The sequence below is a fragment of the Gossypium raimondii genome, chromosome 13 (genome assembly GCF_025698545.1).
Source record: "Gossypium raimondii isolate GPD5lz chromosome 13, ASM2569854v1, whole genome shotgun sequence".
NCBI lineage: Eukaryota > Viridiplantae > Streptophyta > Magnoliopsida > Malvales > Malvaceae > Gossypium > Gossypium raimondii.
Window position 1 is genome coordinate 33,108,412 of NC_068577.1, and position 6,000 is coordinate 33,114,411.

Here is a 6,000-nt window from a genome sequence, read left to right on the forward strand (position 1 = left end):
ATCTTTTATTGAGGTGTAATCGGCTCACCTTAAAAACGATTCTGGTCTACGAAATTTGAGAAAACGGGTTCGGGAGTCAGTTACGCATGAGAAAGGGTTAGCACCCTCGTAACGCCCAAAATCGGTACCGAATTTGATTATTTAATGTCTTAATGTCGAAGGTTAAAAAAATTTTGTTAAACTCTACTGTTGAAATCTGAAACGGATAATCAAATGTTCAAGTTAGATAAAGAAATCGAAACCTAATACGTTAGGGTACAATTTCTCAAAACTCCCGAACTTTGAATATCGTTTTAAAATTTTAAAGAAAATGTTCATTTCGAGAAAGCTATATGTCATGCCCAATGCGTTAGGACATAACATATTGAATTCCCGAAAATAATTTTTGCTTATACGTTTTGAAAAAAAAATTCTCGATTATTTAGGATTAATAAAGAAAATCGGAGCCCAATACGTTAGGGCTCGATTTCCTCGAAAATCCCGAATATCGAATATCACTTTTATTTTAAAAGCTTTTGAATCAAAAGAAAATGATTTTAAAGTTTTGACGAAATCAAAATATATATTTTCTAAAAGATACGTTAAAAATATTGATGTATTATGAAACAAATATTTTAATTTAAATTATATGTATACATATGTACAAAATATGTATATATATAAGTATAATATATAAGTAAATTTTAAATATATATATGCATATTAAAACATGTATATATAAGTATACGTATATAAAATGATAATATATATATATATATATATATATATATATATAAAACAAAACAAAACTTATTATAATTTCTAAGAAAATATGTATGTATATATATATGTGAAATGTATGAAAATAAGATAAAAATATAAAAGTATGCATATGTGTATATATTTACAAAGAAAAACAATATATATATATAAATATAATATATAAATAAACTAAGAAAATATATATATGTGTGTGTGAAAATATGTATGTATATAAATGTATATATATATAATGGAATATATAACAAAAACGTAAGTATATGTAACCTATAAAAACAATATGTATGTATATAACATAAAGAAGATCTATATATATGAATTATAAAATGGAAAATGTATATATATATATATATATGTAAACTATATATAAAAAACTAAGAAAATAATATAATAATGAAATATATAAAATATGCACATGTATTTTAAAACATTTAAAATATATACATATATTTATTATGAAACACAAACATATGCGTGTATATAATAATAATAATAATAATAATAAAATAATAATAATAATAATAATATATAATATAATAACAAATTAAGGATTAAAAACAAAATAAATGAAAATTCAAGGGGCAAATCTAAACAAAACAAAACACCAATGGATCAAATAGAACACGCAGTTAACAAGAGAGGACCAAAAGGGAAATTAATCCCTTCCTTTAAAACATTGCGCAGCAACACGGACTAAATTGAAACAATTATAAAACATGTGGCGAAATTTAGAAGAAATAAATAATATAATTTAAAAGCATTGTAAAAGAAAAGGAACCAATTGCGCAAATGGCCCATTTTGAAGAAATGCGCGGATCCTTCCCAAGTCGGATCGGGTCGCAAACGGGCATGTCAATACGGCGCCGTTTTGGTCGCTGGAATCAAAGGCTCAAAACGGCGCCGTTTTGATCCCTTATAAAACCCTTTTTTTTGTTAAAATTTTCATTTTCTGCTACTCTTCAGAAGCAAATCAACCCTAGCCTCCTCTGCTAGGGTTTCAAATTCTTTAGGCCGCCGCTGTCAGTCCTTCCACCACGGCTCTACCACAATCGGTAAGTTTCTCCTTTTCCTCTTCTTCTCGTTTCGTTTATTATTGTTTCAAGAAACAAAAGGAAAACAAAATAAAAGAAAAACAGTAAAAGAACAGAAGAAAAGAAAAAAAAACAAAATCTGTTACCTTCAAAAAAAATATTTTTTTCTCTCTTGTATTTTCTTTTTTTATTCCAGTACAAAAAATTTTCTAAAAAAACCCCCTTAACAGATTCGATTGGCCTTTATATAGCCCTTACTAAATCCTTTTACAATTGTTTTGCTGCGTGTATATCTTGTTGTGTTGTTTGTGGCTTGCAGGTGTGTGAGCGTTGTGCGGGTGGACGTGCAAGCGAAGACGTGGGGCGGTTATTGCGTCGTGCGTGGTGAAGTTGCTGCGATAGAGAACATGTGCGGCGCAGGGAGAATTAGGGTTCCTAGAATCAGTTTAGGATTGGGTTAATTGGGTTAGGCTAAATTTGGGCTTGAATTAATGAAATTGGGCTATATTAGGCCGAATATATTTGGTTTATTGGGCTGTGCAAATGGTTTTGGGCCCCGGGCAACAATTGGGTATCACAGCTGCCCCTCTTTACTCGCTATCATGTAATGGGAACAGAGCAAAGACTAAAAAGCTCAATTTTGCCTGGTCATGCTGAACCTGGGTGCTCTTCTTCTTCTTTAAATAGTCTCATTCCCTCCTACTGCATCTTCAGGGTATAGAAACTAATGCTTCAATCCACCCCACTACAACGTCAGGGAGATAGGACATAATCTTGTAGCTTCTCAAAAGCACAAAACTTGCCATCTTTAGTCTGCTCCACCGTAACTTCAGGGAGATAAGACTCGTAGCTTGAACTTATTCTGCTACAACTTCAAAGATGAGTCTGATACGATCTGCTCTACTTCTTCAATTTATCCAATTACAATGTCGAGGAAACAAAATCCACCGTCGTAGCTTCAATCTGTTCAACTGCACCGCTAAGGAGGTAAGATCTGTTGTTGTGGCTTCAATCCTTTTAATTGCGCTGTCGGGGAAACCAGATCCGTCGTTGTGAGTTCAATCTGCTCCACTGCACTGCCAGGGAAGTAAGATCCGCCGTTGTGGCTTCAATCTTTTTAATTGTGCTGTCGGGGAAACCAGATCCGCCGTTGTGACTTCAATCTGCTCCACTACACCGTCGGGGAAGTAAGACCCGCTGTTGTGGCTTCAATCTTTTTAATTACGCTGTCGGGGAAACCAGATCCGCCGTTGTGACTTCAATCTGCTCCACTGCACCGCCAGGGAAATAAGATCCGCCGTTGAGGCTTCAATCTTTTTAATTGCGCTGTCGGGAAAACTAGACCGCCAGACTTCAATCGCTCCATCGCACCGCCAGAAGTAAGATCCGCGTTGTGGCTTCAATCTTTTAATTACCGTTTGGGAAACCAGATCCACTGTTGTGACTTCAATCTGCTCCACTGCACCGCCAGGGAAGTAAGACCCGCCGTTGTGGCTTCAATCTTTTTAATTGCGCTGTCAGGAAAACCAAATCCGCCGTTGTGACTTCAATCTGCTCCACTGCACCGCCAGGGAAGTAAGATCCGCCGTTGTGGCTTCAATCTTTTTAATTGCTATGTCGAGATGATAAGGCTGGTATCTTCGATCTGCTTCGCTGTTAGCACAGGACGACAAGATCTGCTATTTTCAACATACTCCACTACTGCCCAAGGAGACAAGGCTGAAAGTTTCACCAGTTTTTTCTCTGGAGAACATGACCTGTATAATTCAATTTATGAACTTAATTATGCCTAGTGATTAGGATGTCATGATCAAAATGAATCAAATGCTCCTAACTAGACATGTATGAATGACATTTGAATGAGTGCCGAATGTCATTTTTTGAGAATGATCCCTTTTTAAAGCTTAGGTTGTCATTACTCAAAGTTTATTAAAGCCATATCACTGACGCACTACAACGTCCTCTTACTCAGCTAGCATCTCCAAAAAACACTCAATCAAATTGCCTCCCACTGTGAACTTCAAAGTTCAATCTACTGGGACGCAAAATTTGTACCATTTTTTTCCCGCTGTAACCCAAGGGTAGAAAAATCTTGGCCTTTTCTCAATCCTCATCTATCATAATTCAACGATCAGAATGTGAAGCTCTTTGGTCTTTTATACCAATCTCAAGGTATCATACCAAATGCCTATGCATGATGAAAGATTCTCTTTTCCAAAGAAACCCCTTTTTATTGCTTGGTGATCATTACTTGCTTGTTTATTTAAGCCACATCACCAACCTGACATCTTGTCACTTTGTTCAATCAATGTTTTGACAACAAAATCTGAAGGGATAGTCTCAATTTAGACCTTTCCTTCCCAGATATTTCAATCTGTAAACTTGGTGCGTTCTAAACAATAGTCCTGTTTTAGGTTACTGTATTATTTAGAAACTTCTAGAGTAATATGCAAAACTTCCCTTGTGAAAGTTTTATTAGTCCGTTAATCATTATTCTAATACAACACGCTTGCAAAAAAAGAACAAAACTATGAATAAAATGGAATTAATTTGAAAGCATAACCTGCAATGAATAAATTATCAAGAATATTGAGAATAAAAGAGGAATTGACTTGTATCTTGAAAAAGAATAAGTATTCCAAGAACAAGCAATTCAATATGAATAGTATGAAAATCAGGTGCTCTAGATATCACAGCTTGAACTTCCCTGTACAAACTTCCTGAAGACCATTCTGAGTTTGACATGTGTTTAGGAGATCTACAGTACTCTGTCGATGCCCCGGGATGTCGCATACCCTTTCCTGCTGATTCAGGTATAATAAGACCACCACATGCCCCATTCTGATCAACATTCTAAGCTACTCTGATCACTTCCTGCCCTATTCTGATCAAAATTTGAGCCGCCCTTTTTGGGTTTTCAACTCAAATCCCTTTTTGTCTAAGGCGCCCTTTGCGGGTTTTCACCTTAGCCTCTCCATTTTTATTTTTTCCATTTTTCATTTTACATTTTCATTTTTTCACATTTTTTTACATCATCATTTCTTTTTTTTTTGCGACTCAAAGTGCTATTTGCGGGTTTTTACCTTGGTCCTCTCCTTCTTTAATAGAAGTATTTCTTGACTAAATCTGAGTTTACAGGATTAAACAAGTTTTTTACTATCCATCTCACTCAAGATCAGTGCTCCTCTGGAAAAGGTCTTCTTTACAACATAAGGACATTCCCAATTTGGCACTTATTTTTCTCTAAAATCCTTTTGTAGAGGAAGGATCTTTTCAAAACCAGGTCTCCCTCGTGGAATTCTTTGGAACGAACCATTTTTTGTTGTAAGCTCGCATCATCTGTTTTTGGTACATCTGACCGTGACGAATAGCTTTTAGCCTATTTCCTTCAATTAAGTTCAACTGATCTTGGATCTTCATCCTACTTCAGCTCAGCCAATACCCGAAGAGAAAGAATTTTAACTTCAATGGAAAAAACCGTAATAAGCTAAAGAGAAAGACATTGCCCCCGTAAAGTTTTTTTTTGTTTTTTTTTGTTTTTGTTTTTTTGTTCTTTTTTGTTCTTCTTTTTTTATTGTTTTCTTTTTTTTTCCCTTTTTTAAATCTGCACTCATAGTATTAGGCAAGTCCTGGTCATCCCTTTCGATCAGAATCAATATTATTCCAAATATGGTCTTCCCCATAAGATCTTCCACTTTCATTTTGTATGCGAAAGATCTTCTTTGGCATCAGGTTTCTCTCATAGAGCCTTTTGGGGCGAAATTTAACTATGACGAGAAAATTTTAGATCTTCCTCTTCAATTAAGATGAAATCCAACAAAAATATGGAAAAATGACAACTTGACTTCAACGGGATAAGCCAGAGAAGAAGGTATTGCCTCGGTAAAGAATTCTAATTGTAGCGTTCATGATATGAATCTTAAACATACTGTAAAGTTTTAACGTCGTGCTATTGCTCAGATTACAATATCAGTGCTTACCCTGGGCATATCCTGGTATAACCATACGAATACATCTTTGAACTCTTGAAGTAACTTAACAAGGTCTTGCTTCGTTTCTTCGGTTATGCATGTTCTCCTAAAGTCACAATCTCCATTGTCTCTTCAAGAGGTAAAATTTATTCTCTTCTTGCTTTACCATCCTCAACAAGTCTGGAGATAGGCTACGATCTATGTCATCTTCAAAGTCATGAGATCTCTCTAAACACATA